The sequence below is a fragment of the Rhinoderma darwinii genome, unplaced genomic scaffold (genome assembly GCF_050947455.1).
Source record: "Rhinoderma darwinii isolate aRhiDar2 unplaced genomic scaffold, aRhiDar2.hap1 Scaffold_631, whole genome shotgun sequence".
Lineage (NCBI taxonomy): Eukaryota > Metazoa > Chordata > Amphibia > Anura > Rhinodermatidae > Rhinoderma > Rhinoderma darwinii.
Window position 1 is genome coordinate 134,671 of NW_027464187.1, and position 19,955 is coordinate 154,625.

Genomic DNA, 19,955 nt, shown 5'->3' on the forward strand with positions numbered 1-19,955 from the left:
CTTTGCTATTGTTTCTGTCTTTCTGAAGGGATCTCCCCTTTTAATCCCATTATTTCAACACCTGTTGGACAATGCATGAGTGATAATGAGCTCATTGATTAAATGCAATTAATGAATAGATTGCCACCTCTTGTTGTGTGTCGTCTGTGTTTCTGTGTTTCCGGCATTTCACATTGGAACACCTCATTCACCTTCCTTGTCTTCTCTCCGCCCTCCCTTTTAGGTAAGTTAAAGAGCTGCACCTGAGCCAGCCACTGATTGATTGATTGATTGATTGATTGATTGATTGATTGATTGATTGATTGATTGATGCAGCACAACAGTCAAATAGTGGAGTGGAGTAGGGGAACAGCAAACAGCCAATAAAGCAGCCCGCCCGCTCGCCTGCCCGCCACAATGGACCTACCTGTGTACACTAGATGGATGTGATGGAATGTACTGTCGTCCCTACATTTCAAGAAGAAGTAAGAATTGCAGTTGCAACAAAGCCTTGCTTGCCTACAAAGAGAGCAGCAATTTGGATTTGTTACTATGTTACCTAGAAGAATAACAAACTGTGCAAGGATGGAGGTTGTAGGAGCAAGGAGAAGTTGTCTGTAAAGTTGGTGGATGCCTATTTTCCATTTTGCAGTCCCTTGTCTCCCTCTTGTGGCCTCCTGGAGGCAACTAGCTGTGCAAAAAAAAGACAGCCTGGCGGCCGGCTGTTGCAGTGTTGCCCTCTCAGGCAACACTGAGTGACTGACTGAGCCTCACCGTCTTATATAAAGTTCAGACGGAACTTTGCACGTGTCATAGTGGAGCCCTCAGGATTCCAGAGCCAGCTTTCTGACATCATAATGGGGCCTCAGAGATAAAAGCCTGGGCCCAGGCAGTGTTGGTCAGTGCTGCTCAGCAGGCAGCACTGGACTGGACTGGATTACAGCTGATACAAGGTGTGAAGGAACAAGGGGTGGCTGTGGGCATGCACTTGCTGCCGCTGCCAGTGTTTATCTGCATGGCAGCAGGGCATTTGGGCGTTGCCAGGAAGGCGTTTTTATGTAGATTCCTCCTCTTTCAGCACTGCATTGTGGTGCAAGCAAAAGAAGCAAATCCTGTCTGGCTTCCTCTCCGGCCTTTATTCACCTCCCGTGTAGCTGTGAGTGTGTGAGCCTGCAGGGCCCCATGGAATTGCCTAGAAGTAGGCTGAATCGCTGCAAGGGCTGAACAGCAGTATCGGGCAGGCTCGGGCAACGCGCGGCCCGTTCGGGTTATCGCTTCTCGGCCTTTTGGCTAAGATCAAGTGTAGTATCTGTTCTTATCAGTTTAATATCTGATACGTCCCCTATCTGGGGACCATATATTAAATGGATTTTTAGAACAGGGAGATGGAAATAGAGCTTGCTCTGTCCACTCCACGCATTGACCTGGCATTGCAGTATTTCCAGGACCGGTGCACCCTTTCCTTATGTGTTGACTAAAAGCAGATTCCAAAAGTGTTTTTTGTCTTTGCTATTGTTTCTGTCTTTCTGAAGGGATCTCCCCTTTTAATCCCATTATTTCAACACCTGTTGGACAATGCATGAGTGATAATGAGCTCATTGATTAAATGCAATTAATGAATAGATTGCCACCTCTTGTTGTGTGTCGTCTGTGTTTCTGTGTTTCCGGCATTTCACATTGGAACACCTCATTCACCTTCCTTGTCTTCTCTCCGCCCTCCCTTTTAGGTAAGTTAAAGAGCTGCACCTGAGCCAGCCACTGATTGATTGATTGATTGATTGATTGATTGATTGATTGATTGATTGATTGATTGATTGATTGATTGATTGATTGATGCAGCACAACAGTCAAATAGTGGAGTGGAGTAGGGGAACAGCAAACAGCCAATAAAGCAGCCCGCCCGCTCGCCTGCCCGCCACAATGGACCTACCTGTGTACACTAGATGGATGTGATGGAATGTACTGTCGTCCCTACATTTCAAGAAGAAGTAAGAATTGCAGTTGCAACAAAGCCTTGCTTGCCTACAAAGAGAGCAGCAATTTGGATTTGTTACTATGTTACCTAGAAGAATAACAAACTGTGCAAGGATGGAGGTTGTAGGAGCAAGGAGAAGTTGTCTGTAAAGTTGGTGGATGCCTATTTTCCATTTTGCAGTCCCTTGTCTCCCTCTTGTGGCCTCCTGGAGGCAACTAGCTGTGCAAAAAAAAGACAGCCTGGCGGCCGGCTGTTGCAGTGTTGCCCTCTCAGGCAACACTGAGTGACTGACTGAGCCTCACCGTCTTATATAAAGTTCAGACGGAACTTTGCACGTGTCATAGTGGAGCCCTCAGGATTCCAGAGCCAGCTTTCTGACATCATAATGGGGCCTCAGAGATAAAAGCCTGGGCCCAGGCAGTGTTGGTCAGTGCTGCTCAGCAGGCAGCACTGGACTGGACTGGATTACAGCTGATACAAGGTGTGAAGGAACAAGGGGTGGCTGTGGGCATGCACTTGCTGCCGCTGCCAGTGTTTATCTGCATGGCAGCAGGGCATTTGGGCGTTGCCAGGAAGGCGTTTTTATGTAGATTCCTCCTCTTTCAGCACTGCATTGTGGTGCAAGCAAAAGAAGCAAATCCTGTCTGGCTTCCTCTCCGGCCTTTATTCACCTCCCGTGTAGCTGTGAGTGTGTGAGCCTGCAGGGCCCCATGGAATTGCCTAGAAGTAGGCTGAATCGCTGCAAGGGCTGAACAGCAGTATCGGGCAGGCTCGGGCAACGCGCGGCCCGTTCGGGTTATCGCTTCTCGGCCTTTTGGCTAAGATCAAGTGTAGTATCTGTTCTTATCAGTTTAATATCTGATACGTCCCCTATCTGGGGACCATATATTAAATGGATTTTTAGAACAGGGAGATGGAAATAGAGCTTGCTCTGTCCACTCCACGCATTGACCTGGTATTGCAGTATTTCCAGGACCGGTGCACCCTTTCCTTATGTGTTGACTAAAAGCAGATTCCAAAAGTGTTTTTTGTCTTTGCTATTGTTTCTGTCTTTCTGAAGGGATCTCCCCTTTTAATCCCATTATTTCAACACCTGTTGGACAATGCATGAGTGATAATGAGCTCATTGATTAAATGCAATTAATGAATAGATTGCCACCTCTTGTTGTGTGTCGTCTGTGTTTCTGTGTTTCCGGCATTTCACATTGGAACACCTCATTCACCTTCCTTGTCTTCTCTCCGCCCTCCCTTTTAGGTAAGTTAAAGAGCTGCACCTGAGCCAGCCACTGATTGATTGATTGATTGATTGATTGATTGATTGATTGATTGATTGATTGATTGATTGATTGATTGATTGATTGATGCAGCACAACAGTCAAATAGTGGAGTGGAGTAGGGGAACAGCAAACAGCCAATAAAGCAGCCCGCCCGCTCGCCTGCCCGCCACAATGGACCTACCTGTGTACACTAGATGGATGTGATGGAATGTACTGTCGTCCCTACATTTCAAGAAGAAGTAAGAATTGCAGTTGCAACAAAGCCTTGCTTGCCTACAAAGAGAGCAGCAATTTGGATTTGTTACTATGTTACCTAGAAGAATAACAAACTGTGCAAGGATGGAGGTTGTAGGAGCAAGGAGAAGTTGTCTGTAAAGTTGGTGGATGCCTATTTTCCATTTTGCAGTCCCTTGTCTCCCTCTTGTGGCCTCCTGGAGGCAACTAGCTGTGCAAAAAAAAGACAGCCTGGCGGCCGGCTGTTGCAGTGTTGCCCTCTCAGGCAACACTGAGTGACTGACTGAGCCTCACCGTCTTATATAAAGTTCAGACGGAACTTTGCACGTGTCATAGTGGAGCCCTCAGGATTCCAGAGCCAGCTTTCTGACATCATAATGGGGCCTCAGAGATAAAAGCCTGGGCCCAGGCAGTGTTGGTCAGTGCTGCTCAGCAGGCAGCACTGGACTGGACTGGATTACAGCTGATACAAGGTGTGAAGGAACAAGGGGTGGCTGTGGGCATGCACTTGCTGCCGCTGCCAGTGTTTATCTGCATGGCAGCAGGGCATTTGGGCGTTGCCAGGAAGGCGTTTTTATGTAGATTCCTCCTCTTTCAGCACTGCATTGTGGTGCAAGCAAAAGAAGCAAATCCTGTCTGGCTTCCTCTCCGGCCTTTATTCACCTCCCGTGTAGCTGTGAGTGTGTGAGCCTGCAGGGCCCCATGGAATTGCCTAGAAGTAGGCTGAATCGCTGCAAGGGCTGAACAGCAGTATCGGGCAGGCTCGGGCAACGCGCGGCCCGTTCGGGTTATCGCTTCTCGGCCTTTTGGCTAAGATCAAGTGTAGTATCTGTTCTTATCAGTTTAATATCTGATACGTCCCCTATCTGGGGACCATATATTAAATGGATTTTTAGAACAGGGAGATGGAAATAGAGCTTGCTCTGTCCACTCCACGCATTGACCTGGTATTGCAGTATTTCCAGGACCGGTGCACCCTTTCCTTATGTGTTGACTAAAAGCAGATTCCAAAAGTGTTTTTTGTCTTTGCTATTGTTTCTGTCTTTCTGAAGGGATCTCCCCTTTTAATCCCATTATTTCAACACCTGTTGGACAATGCATGAGTGATAATGAGCTCATTGATTAAATGCAATTAATGAATAGATTGCCACCTCTTGTTGTGTGTCGTCTGTGTTTCTGTGTTTCCGGCATTTCACATTGGAACACCTCATTCACCTTCCTTGTCTTCTCTCCGCCCTCCCTTTTAGGTAAGTTAAAGAGCTGCACCTGAGCCAGCCACTGATTGATTGATTGATTGATTGATTGATTGATTGATTGATTGATTGATTGATGCAGCACAACAGTCAAATAGTGGAGTGGAGTAGGGGAACAGCAAACAGCCAATAAAGCAGCCCGCCCGCTCGCCTGCCCGCCACAATGGACCTACCTGTGTACACTAGATGGATGTGATGGAATGTACTGTCGTCCCTACATTTCAAGAAGAAGTAAGAATTGCAGTTGCAACAAAGCCTTGCTTGCCTACAAAGAGAGCAGCAATTTGGATTTGTTACTATGTTACCTAGAAGAATAACAAACTGTGCAAGGATGGAGGTTGTAGGAGCAAGGAGAAGTTGTCTGTAAAGTTGGTGGATGCCTATTTTCCATTTTGCAGTCCCTTGTCTCCCTCTTGTGGCCTCCTGGAGGCAACTAGCTGTGCAAAAAAAAGACAGCCTGGCGGCCGGCTGTTGCAGTGTTGCCCTCTCAGGCAACACTGAGTGACTGACTGAGCCTCACCGTCTTATATAAAGTTCAGACGGAACTTTGCACGTGTCATAGTGGAGCCCTCAGGATTCCAGAGCCAGCTTTCTGACATCATAATGGGGCCTCAGAGATAAAAGCCTGGGCCCAGGCAGTGTTGGTCAGTGCTGCTCAGCAGGCAGCACTGGACTGGACTGGATTACAGCTGATACAAGGTGTGAAGGAACAAGGGGTGGCTGTGGGCATGCACTTGCTGCCGCTGCCAGTGTTTATCTGCATGGCAGCAGGGCATTTGGGCGTTGCCAGGAAGGCGTTTTTATGTAGATTCCTCCTCTTTCAGCACTGCATTGTGGTGCAAGCAAAAGAAGCAAATCCTGTCTGGCTTCCTCTCCGGCCTTTATTCACCTCCCGTGTAGCTGTGAGTGTGTGAGCCTGCAGGGCCCCATGGAATTGCCTAGAAGTAGGCTGAATCGCTGCAAGGGCTGAACAGCAGTATCGGGCAGGCTCGGGCAACGCGCGGCCCGTTCGGGTTATCGCTTCTCGGCCTTTTGGCTAAGATCAAGTGTAGTATCTGTTCTTATCAGTTTAATATCTGATACGTCCCCTATCTGGGGACCATATATTAAATGGATTTTTAGAACAGGGAGATGGAAATAGAGCTTGCTCTGTCCACTCCACGCATTGACCTGGCATTGCAGTATTTCCAGGACCGGTGCACCCTTTCCTTATGTGTTGACTAAAAGCAGATTCCAAAAGTGTTTTTTGTCTTTGCTATTGTTTCTGTCTTTCTGAAGGGATCTCCCCTTTTAATCCCATTATTTCAACACCTGTTGGACAATGCATGAGTGATAATGAGCTCATTGATTAAATGCAATTAATGAATAGATTGCCACCTCTTGTTGTGTGTCGTCTGTGTTTCTGTGTTTCCGGCATTTCACATTGGAACACCTCATTCACCTTCCTTGTCTTCTCTCCGCCCTCCCTTTTAGGTAAGTTAAAGAGCTGCACCTGAGCCAGCCACTGATTGATTGATTGATTGATTGATTGATTGATTGATTGATTGATTGATGCAGCACAACAGTCAAATAGTGGAGTGGAGTAGGGGAACAGCAAACAGCCAATAAAGCAGCCCGCCCGCTCGCCTGCCCGCCACAATGGACCTACCTGTGTACACTAGATGGATGTGATGGAATGTACTGTCGTCCCTACATTTCAAGAAGAAGTAAGAATTGCAGTTGCAACAAAGCCTTGCTTGCCTACAAAGAGAGCAGCAATTTGGATTTGTTACTATGTTACCTAGAAGAATAACAAACTGTGCAAGGATGGAGGTTGTAGGAGCAAGGAGAAGTTGTCTGTAAAGTTGGTGGATGCCTATTTTCCATTTTGCAGTCCCTTGTCTCCCTCTTGTGGCCTCCTGGAGGCAACTAGCTGTGCAAAAAAAAGACAGCCTGGCGGCCGGCTGTTGCAGTGTTGCCCTCTCAGGCAACACTGAGTGACTGACTGAGCCTCACCGTCTTATATAAAGTTCAGACGGAACTTTGCACGTGTCATAGTGGAGCCCTCAGGATTCCAGAGCCAGCTTTCTGACATCATAATGGGGCCTCAGAGATAAAAGCCTGGGCCCAGGCAGTGTTGGTCAGTGCTGCTCAGCAGGCAGCACTGGACTGGACTGGATTACAGCTGATACAAGGTGTGAAGGAACAAGGGGTGGCTGTGGGCATGCACTTGCTGCCGCTGCCAGTGTTTATCTGCATGGCAGCAGGGCATTTGGGCGTTGCCAGGAAGGCGTTTTTATGTAGATTCCTCCTCTTTCAGCACTGCATTGTGGTGCAAGCAAAAGAAGCAAATCCTGTCTGGCTTCCTCTCCGGCCTTTATTCACCTCCCGTGTAGCTGTGAGTGTGTGAGCCTGCAGGGCCCCATGGAATTGCCTAGAAGTAGGCTGAATCGCTGCAAGGGCTGAACAGCAGTATCGGGCAGGCTCGGGCAACGCGCGGCCCGTTCGGGTTATCGCTTCTCGGCCTTTTGGCTAAGATCAAGTGTAGTATCTGTTCTTATCAGTTTAATATCTGATACGTCCCCTATCTGGGGACCATATATTAAATGGATTTTTAGAACAGGGAGATGGAAATAGAGCTTGCTCTGTCCACTCCACGCATTGACCTGGTATTGCAGTATTTCCAGGACCGGTGCACCCTTTCCTTATGTGTTGACTAAAAGCAGATTCCAAAAGTGTTTTTTGTCTTTGCTATTGTTTCTGTCTTTCTGAAGGGATCTCCCCTTTTAATCCCATTATTTCAACACCTGTTGGACAATGCATGAGTGATAATGAGCTCATTGATTAAATGCAATTAATGAATAGATTGCCACCTCTTGTTGTGTGTCGTCTGTGTTTCTGTGTTTCCGGCATTTCACATTGGAACACCTCATTCACCTTCCTTGTCTTCTCTCCGCCCTCCCTTTTAGGTAAGTTAAAGAGCTGCACCTGAGCCAGCCACTGATTGATTGATTGATTGATTGATTGATTGATTGATTGATTGATTGATTGATTGATTGATTGATTGATTGATTGATTGATTGATGCAGCACAACAGTCAAATAGTGGAGTGGAGTAGGGGAACAGCAAACAGCCAATAAAGCAGCCCGCCCGCTCGCCTGCCCGCCACAATGGACCTACCTGTGTACACTAGATGGATGTGATGGAATGTACTGTCGTCCCTACATTTCAAGAAGAAGTAAGAATTGCAGTTGCAACAAAGCCTTGCTTGCCTACAAAGAGAGCAGCAATTTGGATTTGTTACTATGTTACCTAGAAGAATAACAAACTGTGCAAGGATGGAGGTTGTAGGAGCAAGGAGAAGTTGTCTGTAAAGTTGGTGGATGCCTATTTTCCATTTTGCAGTCCCTTGTCTCCCTCTTGTGGCCTCCTGGAGGCAACTAGCTGTGCAAAAAAAAGACAGCCTGGCGGCCGGCTGTTGCAGTGTTGCCCTCTCAGGCAACACTGAGTGACTGACTGAGCCTCACCGTCTTATATAAAGTTCAGACGGAACTTTGCACGTGTCATAGTGGAGCCCTCAGGATTCCAGAGCCAGCTTTCTGACATCATAATGGGGCCTCAGAGATAAAAGCCTGGGCCCAGGCAGTGTTGGTCAGTGCTGCTCAGCAGGCAGCACTGGACTGGACTGGATTACAGCTGATACAAGGTGTGAAGGAACAAGGGGTGGCTGTGGGCATGCACTTGCTGCCGCTGCCAGTGTTTATCTGCATGGCAGCAGGGCATTTGGGCGTTGCCAGGAAGGCGTTTTTATGTAGATTCCTCCTCTTTCAGCACTGCATTGTGGTGCAAGCAAAAGAAGCAAATCCTGTCTGGCTTCCTCTCCGGCCTTTATTCACCTCCCGTGTAGCTGTGAGTGTGTGAGCCTGCAGGGCCCCATGGAATTGCCTAGAAGTAGGCTGAATCGCTGCAAGGGCTGAACAGCAGTATCGGGCAGGCTCGGGCAACGCGCGGCCCGTTCGGGTTATCGCTTCTCGGCCTTTTGGCTAAGATCAAGTGTAGTATCTGTTCTTATCAGTTTAATATCTGATACGTCCCCTATCTGGGGACCATATATTAAATGGATTTTTAGAACAGGGAGATGGAAATAGAGCTTGCTCTGTCCACTCCACGCATTGACCTGGTATTGCAGTATTTCCAGGACCGGTGCACCCTTTCCTTATGTGTTGACTAAAAGCAGATTCCAAAAGTGTTTTTTGTCTTTGCTATTGTTTCTGTCTTTCTGAAGGGATCTCCCCTTTTAATCCCATTATTTCAACACCTGTTGGACAATGCATGAGTGATAATGAGCTCATTGATTAAATGCAATTAATGAATAGATTGCCACCTCTTGTTGTGTGTCGTCTGTGTTTCTGTGTTTCCGGCATTTCACATTGGAACACCTCATTCACCTTCCTTGTCTTCTCTCCGCCCTCCCTTTTAGGTAAGTTAAAGAGCTGCACCTGAGCCAGCCACTGATTGATTGATTGATTGATTGATTGATTGATTGATTGATTGATTGATGCAGCACAACAGTCAAATAGTGGAGTGGAGTAGGGGAACAGCAAACAGCCAATAAAGCAGCCCGCCCGCTCGCCTGCCCGCCACAATGGACCTACCTGTGTACACTAGATGGATGTGATGGAATGTACTGTCGTCAAGTAAGAATTGCAGTTGCAACAAAGCCTTGCTTGCCTACAAAGAGAGCAGCAATTTGGATTTGTTACTATGTTACCTAGAAGAATAACAAACTGTGCAAGGATGGAGGTTGTAGGAGCAAGGAGAAGTTGTCTGTAAAGTTGGTGGATGCCTATTTTCCATTTTGCAGTCCCTTGTCTCCCTCTTGTGGCCTCCTGGAGGCAACTAGCTGTGCAAAAAAAAGACAGCCTGGCGGCCGGCTGTTGCAGTGTTGCCCTCTCAGGCAACACTGAGTGACTGACTGAGCCTCACCGTCTTATATAAAGTTCAGACGGAACTTTGCACGTGTCATAGTGGAGCCCTCAGGATTCCAGAGCCAGCTTTCTGACATCATAATGGGGCCTCAGAGATAAAAGCCTGGGCCCAGGCAGTGTTGGTCAGTGCTGCTCAGCAGGCAGCACTGGACTGGACTGGATTACAGCTGATACAAGGTGTGAAGGAACAAGGGGTGGCTGTGGGCATGCACTTGCTGCCGCTGCCAGTGTTTATCTGCATGGCAGCAGGGCATTTGGGCGTTGCCAGGAAGGCGTTTTTATGTAGATTCCTCCTCTTTCAGCACTGCATTGTGGTGCAAGCAAAAGAAGCAAATCCTGTCTGGCTTCCTCTCCGGCCTTTATTCACCTCCCGTGTAGCTGTGAGTGTGTGAGCCTGCAGGGCCCCATGGAATTGCCTAGAAGTAGGCTGAATCGCTGCAAGGGCTGAACAGCAGTATCGGGCAGGCTCGGGCAACGCGCGGCCCGTTCGGGTTATCGCTTCTCGGCCTTTTGGCTAAGATCAAGTGTAGTATCTGTTCTTATCAGTTTAATATCTGATACGTCCCCTATCTGGGGACCATATATTAAATGGATTTTTAGAACAGGGAGATGGAAATAGAGCTTGCTCTGTCCACTCCACGCATTGACCTGGTATTGCAGTATTTCCAGGACCGGTGCACCCTTTCCTTATGTGTTGACTAAAAGCAGATTCCAAAAGTGTTTTTTGTCTTTGCTATTGTTTCTGTCTTTCTGAAGGGATCTCCCCTTTTAATCCCATTATTTCAACACCTGTTGGACAATGCATGAGTGATAATGAGCTCATTGATTAAATGCAATTAATGAATAGATTGCCACCTCTTGTTGTGTGTCGTCTGTGTTTCTGTGTTTCCGGCATTTCACATTGGAACACCTCATTCACCTTCCTTGTCTTCTCTCCGCCCTCCCTTTTAGGTAAGTTAAAGAGCTGCACCTGAGCCAGCCACTGATTGATTGATTGATTGATTGATTGATTGATTGATTGATTGATTGATTGATTGATTGATTGATGCAGCACAACAGTCAAATAGTGGAGTGGAGTAGGGGAAAAGCAAACAGCCAATAAAGCAGCCCGCCCGCTCGCCTGCCCGCCACAATGGACCTACCTGTGTACACTAGATGGATGTGATGGAATGTACTGTCGTCCCTACATTTCAAGAAGAAGTAAGAATTGCAGTTGCAACAAAGCCTTGCTTGCCTACAAAGAGAGCAGCAATTTGGATTTGTTACTATGTTACCTAGAAGAATAACAAACTGTGCAAGGATGGAGGTTGTAGGAGCAAGGAGAAGTTGTCTGTAAAGTTGGTGGATGCCTATTTTCCATTTTGCAGTCCCTTGTCTCCCTCTTGTGGCCTCCTGGAGGCAACTAGCTGTGCAAAAAAAAGACAGCCTGGCGGCCGGCTGTTGCAGTGTTGCCCTCTCAGGCAACACTGAGTGACTGACTGAGCCTCACCGTCTTATATAAAGTTCAGACGGAACTTTGCACGTGTCATAGTGGAGCCCTCAGGATTCCAGAGCCAGCTTTCTGACATCATAATGGGGCCTCAGAGATAAAAGCCTGGGCCCAGGCAGTGTTGGTCAGTGCTGCTCAGCAGGCAGCACTGGACTGGACTGGATTACAGCTGATACAAGGTGTGAAGGAACAAGGGGTGGCTGTGGGCATGCACTTGCTGCCGCTGCCAGTGTTTATCTGCATGGCAGCAGGGCATTTGGGCGTTGCCAGGAAGGCGTTTTTATGTAGATTCCTCCTCTTTCAGCACTGCATTGTGGTGCAAGCAAAAGAAGCAAATCCTGTCTGGCTTCCTCTCCGGCCTTTATTCACCTCCCGTGTAGCTGTGAGTGTGTGAGCCTGCAGGGCCCCATGGAATTGCCTAGAAGTAGGCTGAATCGCTGCAAGGGCTGAACAGCAGTATCGGGCAGGCTCGGGCAACGCGCGGCCCGTTCGGGTTATCGCTTCTCGGCCTTTTGGCTAAGATCAAGTGTAGTATCTGTTCTTATCAGTTTAATATCTGATACGTCCCCTATCTGGGGACCATATATTAAATGGATTTTTAGAACAGGGAGATGGAAATAGAGCTTGCTCTGTCCACTCCACGCATTGACCTGGTATTGCAGTATTTCCAGGACCGGTGCACCCTTTCCTTATGTGTTGACTAAAAGCAGATTCCAAAAGTGTTTTTTGTCTTTGCTATTGTTTCTGTCTTTCTGAAGGGATCTCCCCTTTTAATCCCATTATTTCAACACCTGTTGGACAATGCATGAGTGATAATGAGCTCATTGATTAAATGCAATTAATGAATAGATTGCCACCTCTTGTTGTGTGTCGTCTGTGTTTCTGTGTTTCCGGCATTTCACATTGGAACACCTCATTCACCTTCCTTGTCTTCTCTCCGCCCTCCCTTTTAGGTAAGTTAAAGAGCTGCACCTGAGCCAGCCACTGATTGATTGATTGATTGATTGATTGATTGATTGATTGATTGATTGATGCAGCACAACAGTCAAATAGTGGAGTGGAGTAGGGGAACAGCAAACAGCCAATAAAGCAGCCCGCCCGCTCGCCTGCCCGCCACAATGGACCTACCTGTGTACACTAGATGGATGTGATGGAATGTACTGTCGTCCCTACATTTCAAGAAGAAGTAAGAATTGCAGTTGCAACAAAGCCTTGCTTGCCTACAAAGAGAGCAGCAATTTGGATTTGTTACTATGTTACCTAGAAGAATAACAAACTGTGCAAGGATGGAGGTTGTAGGAGCAAGGAGAAGTTGTCTGTAAAGTTGGTGGATGCCTATTTTCCATTTTGCAGTCCCTTGTCTCCCTCTTGTGGCCTCCTGGAGGCAACTAGCTGTGCAAAAAAAAGACAGCCTGGCGGCCGGCTGTTGCAGTGTTGCCCTCTCAGGCAACACTGAGTGACTGACTGAGCCTCACCGTCTTATATAAAGTTCAGACGGAACTTTGCACGTGTCATAGTGGAGCCCTCAGGATTCCAGAGCCAGCTTTCTGACATCATAATGGGGCCTCAGAGATAAAAGCCTGGGCCCAGGCAGTGTTGGTCAGTGCTGCTCAGCAGGCAGCACTGGACTGGACTGGATTACAGCTGATACAAGGTGTGAAGGAACAAGGGGTGGCTGTGGGCATGCACTTGCTGCCGCTGCCAGTGTTTATCTGCATGGCAGCAGGGCATTTGGGCGTTGCCAGGAAGGCGTTTTTATGTAGATTCCTCCTCTTTCAGCACTGCATTGTGGTGCAAGCAAAAGAAGCAAATCCTGTCTGGCTTCCTCTCCGGCCTTTATTCACCTCCCGTGTAGCTGTGAGTGTGTGAGCCTGCAGGGCCCCATGGAATTGCCTAGAAGTAGGCTGAATCGCTGCAAGGGCTGAACAGCAGTATCGGGCAGGCTCGGGCAACGCGCGGCCCGTTCGGGTTATCGCTTCTCGGCCTTTTGGCTAAGATCAAGTGTAGTATCTGTTCTTATCAGTTTAATATCTGATACGTCCCCTATCTGGGGACCATATATTAAATGGATTTTTAGAACAGGGAGATGGAAATAGAGCTTGCTCTGTCCACTCCACGCATTGACCTGGTATTGCAGTATTTCCAGGACCGGTGCACCCTTTCCTTATGTGTTGACTAAAAGCAGATTCCAAAAGTGTTTTTTGTCTTTGCTATTGTTTCTATCTTTCTGAAGGGATCTCCCCTTTTAATCCCATTATTTCAACACCTGTTGGACAATGCATGAGTGATAATGAGCTCATTGATTAAATGCAATTAATGAATAGATTGCCACCTCTTGTTGTGTGTCGTCTGTGTTTCTGTGTTTCCGGCATTTCACATTGGAACACCTCATTCACCTTCCTTGTCTTCTCTCCGCCCTCCCTTTTAGGTAAGTTAAAGAGCTGCACCTGAGCCAGCCACTGATTGATTGATTGATTGATTGATTGATTGATTGATTGATTGATTGATTGATTGATGCAGCACAACAGTCAAATAGTGGAGTGGAGTAGGGGAACAGCAAACAGCCAATAAAGCAGCCCGCCCGCTCGCCTGCCCGCCACAATGGACCTACCTGTGTACACTAGATGGATGTGATGGAATGTACTGTCGTCCCTACATTTCAAGAAGAAGTAAGAATTGCAGTTGCAACAAAGCCTTGCTTGCCTACAAAGAGAGCAGCAATTTGGATTTGTTACTATGTTACCTAGAAGAATAACAAACTGTGCAAGGATGGAGGTTGTAGGAGCAAGGAGAAGTTGTCTGTAAAGTTGGTGGATGCCTATTTTCCATTTTGCAGTCCCTTGTCTCCCTCTTGTGGCCTCCTGGAGGCAACTAGCTGTGCAAAAAAAAGACAGCCTGGCGGCCGGCTGTTGCAGTGTTGCCCTCTCAGGCAACACTGAGTGACTGACTGAGCCTCACCGTCTTATATAAAGTTCAGACGGAACTTTGCACGTGTCATAGTGGAGCCCTCAGGATTCCAGAGCCAGCTTTCTGACATCATAATGGGGCCTCAGAGATAAAAGCCTGGGCCCAGGCAGTGTTGGTCAGTGCTGCTCAGCAGGCAGCACTGGACTGGACTGGATTACAGCTGATACAAGGTGTGAAGGAACAAGGGGTGGCTGTGGGCATGCACTTGCTGCCGCTGCCAGTGTTTATCTGCATGGCAGCAGGGCATTTGGGCGTTGCCAGGAAGGCGTTTTTATGTAGATTCCTCCTCTTTCAGCACTGCATTGTGGTGCAAGCAAAAGAAGCAAATCCTGTCTGGCTTCCTCTCCGGCCTTTATTCACCTCCCGTGTAGCTGTGAGTGTGTGAGCCTGCAGGGCCCCATGGAATTGCCTAGAAGTAGGCTGAATCGCTGCAAGGGCTGAACAGCAGTATCGGGCAGGCTCGGGCAACGCGCGGCCCGTTCGGGTTATCGCTTCTCGGCCTTTTGGCTAAGATCAAGTGTAGTATCTGTTCTTATCAGTTTAATATCTGATACGTCCCCTATCTGGGGACCATATATTAAATGGATTTTTAGAACAGGGAGATGGAAATAGAGCTTGCTCTGTCCACTCCACGCATTGACCTGGTATTGCAGTATTTCCAGGACCGGTGCACCCTTTCCTTATGTGTTGACTAAAAGCAGATTCCAAAAGTGTTTTTTGTCTTTGCTATTGTTTCTGTCTTTCTGAAGGGATCTCCCCTTTTAATCCCATTATTTCAACACCTGTTGGACAATGCATGAGTGATAATGAGCTCATTGATTAAATGCAATTAATGAATAGATTGCCACCTCTTGTTGTGTGTCGTCTGTGTTTCTGTGTTTCCGGCATTTCACATTGGAACACCTCATTCACCTTCCTTGTCTTCTCTCCGCCCTCCCTTTTAGGTAAGTTAAAGAGCTGCACCTGAGCCAGCCACTGATTGATTGATTGATTGATTGATTGATTGATTGATTGATTGATTGATTGATTGATGCAGCACAACAGTCAAATAGTGGAGTGGAGTAGGGGAACAGCAAACAGCCAATAAAGCAGCCCGCCCGCTCGCCTGCCCGCCACAATGGACCTACCTGTGTACACTAGATGGATGTGATGGAATGTACTGTCGTCCCTACATTTCAAGAAGAAGTAAGAATTGCAGTTGCAACAAAGCCTTGCTTGCCTACAAAGAGAGCAGCAATTTGGATTTGTTACTATGTTACCTAGAAGAATAACAAACTGTGCAAGGATGGAGGTTGTAGGAGCAAGGAGAAGTTGTCTGTAAAGTTGGTGGATGCCTATTTTCCATTTTGCAGTCCCTTGTCTCCCTCTTGTGGCCTCCTGGAGGCAACTAGCTGTGCAAAAAATAGACAGCCTGGCGGCCGGCTGTTGCAGTGTTGCCCTCTCAGGCAACACTGAGTGACTGACTGAGCCTCACCGTCTTATATAAAGTTCAGACGGAACTTTGCACGTGTCATAGTGGAGCCCTCAGGATTCCAGAGCCAGCTTTCTGACATCATAATGGGGCCTCAGAGATAAAAGCCTGGGCCCAGGCAGTGTTGGTCAGTGCTGCTCAGCAGGCAGCACTGGACTGGACTGGATTACAGCTGATACAAGGTGTGAAGGAACAAGGGGTGGCTGTGGGCATGCACTTGCTGCCGCTGCCAGTGTTTATCTGCATGGCAGCAGGGCATTTGGGCGTTGCCAGGAAGGCGTTTTTATGTAGATTCCTCCTCTTTCAGCACTGCATTGTGGTGCAAGCAAAAGAAGCAAATCCTGTCTGGCTTCCTCTCCGGCCTTTATTCACCTCCCGTGTAGCTGTGAGTGTGTGAGCCTGCAGGGCCCCATGGAATTGCCTAGAAGTAGGCTGAATCGCTGCAAGGGCTGAACAGCAGTATCGGGCAGGCTCGGGCAACGCGCGGCCCGTTCGGGTTATCGCTTCTCGGCCTTTTGGCTAAGATCAAGTGTAGTATCTGTTCTTATCAGTTTAATATCTGATACGTCCCCTATCTGGGGACCATATATTAAATGGATTTTTAGAACAGGGAGATGGAAATAGAGCTTGCTCTGTCCACTCCACGCATTGACCTGGTATTGCAGTATTTCCAGGACCGGTGCACCCTTTCCTTATGTGTTGACTAAAAGCAGATTCCAAAAGTGTTTTTTGTCTTTGCTATTGTTTCTGTCTTTCTGAAGGGATCTCCCCTTTTAATCCCATTATTTCAACACCTGTTGGACAATGCATGAGTGATAATGAGCTCATTGATTAAATGCAATTAATGAATAGATTGCCACCTCTTGTTGTGTGTCGTCTGTGTTTCTGTGTTTCCGGCATTTCACATTGGAACACCTCATTCACCTTCCTTGTCTTCTCTCCGCCCTCCCTTTTAGGTAAGTTAAAGAGCTGCACCTGAGCCAGCCACTGATTGATTGATTGATTGATTGATTGATTGATTGATTGATTGATTGATTGATTGATGCAGCACAACAGTCAAATAGTGGAGTGGAGTAGGGGAACAGCAAACAGCCAATAAAGCAGCCCGCCCGCTCGCCTGCCCGCCACAATGGACCTACCTGTGTACACTAGATGGATGTGATGGAATGTACTGTTGTCCCTACATTTCAAGAAGAAGTAAGAATTGCAGTTGCAACAAAGCCTTGCTTGCCTACAAAGAGAGCAGCAATTTGGATTTGTTACTATGTTACCTAGAAGAATAACAAACTGTGCAAGGATGGAGGTTGTAGGAGCAAGGAGAAGTTGTCTGTAAAGTTGGTGGATGCCTATTTTCCATTTTGCAGTCCCTTGTCTCCCTCTTGTGGCCTCCTGGAGGCAACTAGCTGTGCAAAAAAAAGACAGCCTGGCGGCCGGCTGTTGCAGTGTTGCCCTCTCAGGCAACACTGAGTGACTGACTGAGCCTCACCGTCTTATATAAAGTTCAGACGGAACTTTGCACGTGTCATAGTGGAGCCCTCAGGATTCCAGAGCCAGCTTTCTGACATCATAATGGGGCCTCAGAGATAAAAGCCTGGGCCCAGGCAGTGTTGGTCAGTGCTGCTCAGCAGGCAGCACTGGACTGGACTGGATTACAGCTGATACAAGGTGTGAAGGAACAAGGGGTGGCTGTGGGCATGCACTTGCTGCCGCTGCCAGTGTTTATCTGCATGGCAGCAGGGAATTTGGGCGTTGCCAGGAAGGCGTTTTTATGTAGATTCCTCCTCTTTCAGCACTGCATTGTGGTGCAAGCAAAAGAAGCAAATCCTGTCTGGCTTCCTCTCCGGCCTTTATTCACCTCCCGTGTAGCTGTGAGTGTGTGAGCCTGCAGGGCCCCATGGAATTGCCTAGAAGTAGGCTGAATCGCTGCAAGGGCTGAACAGCAGTATCGGGCAGGCTCGGGCAACGCGCGGCCCGTTCGGGTTATCGCTTCTCGGCCTTTTGGCTAAGATCAAGTGTAGTATCTGTTCTTATCAGTTTAATATCTGATACGTCCCCTATCTGGGGACCATATATTAAATGGATTTTTAGAACAGGGAGATGGAAATAGAGCTTGCTCTGTCCACTCCACGCATTGACCTGGTATTGCAGTATTTCCAGGACCGGTGCACCCTTTCCTTATGTGTTGACTAAAAGCAGATTCCAAAAGTGTTTTTTGTCTTTGCTATTGTTTCTGTCTTTCTGAAGGGATCTCCCCTTTTAATCCCATTATTTCAACACCTGTTGGACAATGCATGAGTGATAATGAGCTCATTGATTAAATGCAATTAATGAATAGATTGCCACCTCTTGTTGTGTGTCGTCTGTGTTTCTGTGTTTCCGGCATTTCACATTGGAACACCTCATTCACCTTCCTTGTCTTCTCTCCGCCCTCCCTTTTAGGTAAGTTAAAGAGCTGCACCTGAGCCAGCCACTGATTGATTGATTGATTGATTGATTGATTGATTGATTGATTGATTGATTGATTGATTGATTGATGCAGCACAACAGTCAAATAGTGGAGTGGAGTAGGGGAACAGCAAACAGCCAATAAAGCAGCCCGCCCGCTCGCCTGCCCGCCACAATGGACCTACCTGTGTACACTAGATGGATGTGATGGAATGTACTGTCGTCCCTACATTTCAAGAAGAAGTAAGAATTGCAGTTGCAACAAAGCCTTGCTTGCCTACAAAGAGAGCAGCAATTTGGATTTGTTACTATGTTACCTAGAAGAATAACAAACTGTGCAAGGATGGAGGTTGTAGGAGCAAGGAGAAGTTGTCTGTAAAGTTGGTGGATGCCTATTTTCCATTTTGCAGTCCCTTGTCTCCCTCTTGTGGCCTCCTGGAGGCAACTAGCTGTGCAAAAAAAAGACAGCCTGGCGGCCGGCTGTTGCAGTGTTGCCCTCTCAGGCAACACTGAGTGACTGACTGAGCCTCACCGTCTTATATAAAGTTCAGACGGAACTTTGCACGTGTCATAGTGGAGCCCTCAGGATTCCAGAGCCAGCTTTCTGACATCATAATGGGGCCTCAGAGATAAAAGCCTGGGCCCAGGCAGTGTTGGTCAGTGCTGCTCAGCAGGCAGCACTGGACTGGACTGGATTACAGCTGATACAAGGTGTGAAGGAACAAGGGGTGGCTGTGGGCATGCACTTGCTGCCGCTGCCAGTGTTTATCTGCATGGCAGCAGGGCATTTGGGCGTTGCCAGGAAGGCGTTTTTATGTAGATTTCTCCTCTTTCAGCACTGCATTGTGGTGCAAGCAAAAGAAGCAAATCCTGTCTGGCTTCCTCTCCGGCCTTTATTCACCTCCCGTGTAGCTGTGAGTGTGTGAGCCTGCAGGGCCCCATGGAATTGCCTAGAAGTAGGCTGAATCGCTGCAAGGGCTGAACAGCAGTATCGGGCAGGCTCGGGCAACGCGCGGCCCGTTCGGGTTATCGCTTCTCGGCCTTTTGGCTAAGATCAAGTGTAGTATCTGTTCTTATCAGTTTAATATCTGATACGTCCCCTATCTGGGGACCATATATTAAATGGATTTTTAGAACAGGGAGATGGAAATAGAGCTTGCTCTGTCCACTCCACGCATTGACCTGGTATTGCAGTATTTCCAGGACCGGTGCACCCTTTCCTTATGTGTTGACTAAAAGCAGATTCCAAAAGTGTTTTTTGTCTTTGCTATTGTTTCTGTCTTTCTGAAGGGATCTCCCCTTTTAATCCCATTATTTCAACACCTGTTGGACAATGCATGAGTGATAATGAGCTCATTGATTAAATGCAATTAATGAATAGATTGCCACCTCTTGTTGTGTGTCGTCTGTGTTTCTGTGTTTCCGGCATTTCACATTGGAACACCTCATTCACCTTCCTTGTCTTCTCTCCGCCCTCCCTTTTAGGTAAGTTAAAGAGCTGCACCTGAGCCAGCCACTGATTGATTGATTGATTGATTGATTGATTGATTGATTGATTGATTGATTGATGCAGCACAACAGTCAAATAGTGGAGTGGAGTAGGGGAACAGCAAACAGCCAATAAAGCAGCCCGCCCGCTCGCCTGCCCGCCACAATGGACCTACCTGTGTACACTAGATGGATGTGATGGAATGTACTGTCGTCCCTACATTTCAAGAAGAAGTAAGAATTGCAGTTGCAACAAAGCCTTGCTTGCCTACAAAGAGAGCAGCAATTTGGATTTGTTACTATGTTACCTAGAAGAATAACAAACTGTGCAAGGATGGAGGTTGTAGGAGCAAGGAGAAGTTGTCTGTAAAGTTGGTGGATGCCTATTTTCCATTTTGCAGTCCCTTGTC

General features: G+C 47.5%; 13 non-coding genes across 13 annotated transcripts; all 13 read left to right on the forward strand.

Moving 5' to 3' along the window:
• The first annotated feature begins 1,249 nt into the window (after positions 1 to 1,249).
• LOC142726802 (U2 spliceosomal RNA) lies at positions 1,250 to 1,440 on the forward strand. The gene has a single exon (XR_012877049.1). It is a non-coding gene; the product is annotated as a U2 spliceosomal RNA (small nuclear RNA).
• A 1,312-nt stretch (positions 1,441 to 2,752) lies between these two features.
• LOC142726776 (U2 spliceosomal RNA) lies at positions 2,753 to 2,943 on the forward strand. Its single transcript, XR_012877026.1, has one exon. It is a non-coding gene; the product is annotated as a U2 spliceosomal RNA (small nuclear RNA).
• Positions 2,944 to 4,255: 1,312 nt separating this feature from the next.
• LOC142726778 (U2 spliceosomal RNA) lies at positions 4,256 to 4,446 on the forward strand. Its single transcript, XR_012877027.1, has one exon. It is a non-coding gene; the product is annotated as a U2 spliceosomal RNA (small nuclear RNA).
• Positions 4,447 to 5,734: 1,288 nt separating this feature from the next.
• On the forward strand, positions 5,735 to 5,925 carry LOC142726803 (U2 spliceosomal RNA). Its single transcript, XR_012877050.1, has one exon. It is a non-coding gene; the product is annotated as a U2 spliceosomal RNA (small nuclear RNA).
• A 1,284-nt stretch (positions 5,926 to 7,209) lies between these two features.
• On the forward strand, positions 7,210 to 7,400 carry LOC142726779 (U2 spliceosomal RNA). The gene has a single exon (XR_012877028.1). It is a non-coding gene; the product is annotated as a U2 spliceosomal RNA (small nuclear RNA).
• Positions 7,401 to 8,720: 1,320 nt separating this feature from the next.
• On the forward strand, positions 8,721 to 8,911 carry LOC142726781 (U2 spliceosomal RNA). The gene has a single exon (XR_012877030.1). It is a non-coding gene; the product is annotated as a U2 spliceosomal RNA (small nuclear RNA).
• Positions 8,912 to 10,179: 1,268 nt separating this feature from the next.
• On the forward strand, positions 10,180 to 10,370 carry LOC142726782 (U2 spliceosomal RNA). The gene has a single exon (XR_012877031.1). It is a non-coding gene; the product is annotated as a U2 spliceosomal RNA (small nuclear RNA).
• A 1,300-nt stretch (positions 10,371 to 11,670) lies between these two features.
• On the forward strand, positions 11,671 to 11,861 carry LOC142726783 (U2 spliceosomal RNA). The gene has a single exon (XR_012877032.1). It is a non-coding gene; the product is annotated as a U2 spliceosomal RNA (small nuclear RNA).
• A 1,284-nt stretch (positions 11,862 to 13,145) lies between these two features.
• Positions 13,146 to 13,336, forward strand: LOC142726784 (U2 spliceosomal RNA). Its single transcript, XR_012877033.1, has one exon. It is a non-coding gene; the product is annotated as a U2 spliceosomal RNA (small nuclear RNA).
• A 1,292-nt stretch (positions 13,337 to 14,628) lies between these two features.
• Positions 14,629 to 14,819, forward strand: LOC142726785 (U2 spliceosomal RNA). Its single transcript, XR_012877034.1, has one exon. It is a non-coding gene; the product is annotated as a U2 spliceosomal RNA (small nuclear RNA).
• Positions 14,820 to 16,111: 1,292 nt separating this feature from the next.
• LOC142726786 (U2 spliceosomal RNA) lies at positions 16,112 to 16,302 on the forward strand. The gene has a single exon (XR_012877035.1). It is a non-coding gene; the product is annotated as a U2 spliceosomal RNA (small nuclear RNA).
• Positions 16,303 to 17,594: 1,292 nt separating this feature from the next.
• LOC142726787 (U2 spliceosomal RNA) lies at positions 17,595 to 17,785 on the forward strand. The gene has a single exon (XR_012877036.1). It is a non-coding gene; the product is annotated as a U2 spliceosomal RNA (small nuclear RNA).
• Positions 17,786 to 19,085: 1,300 nt separating this feature from the next.
• On the forward strand, positions 19,086 to 19,276 carry LOC142726789 (U2 spliceosomal RNA). Its single transcript, XR_012877037.1, has one exon. It is a non-coding gene; the product is annotated as a U2 spliceosomal RNA (small nuclear RNA).
• The last annotated feature ends 679 nt before the right edge of the window (positions 19,277 to 19,955 follow it).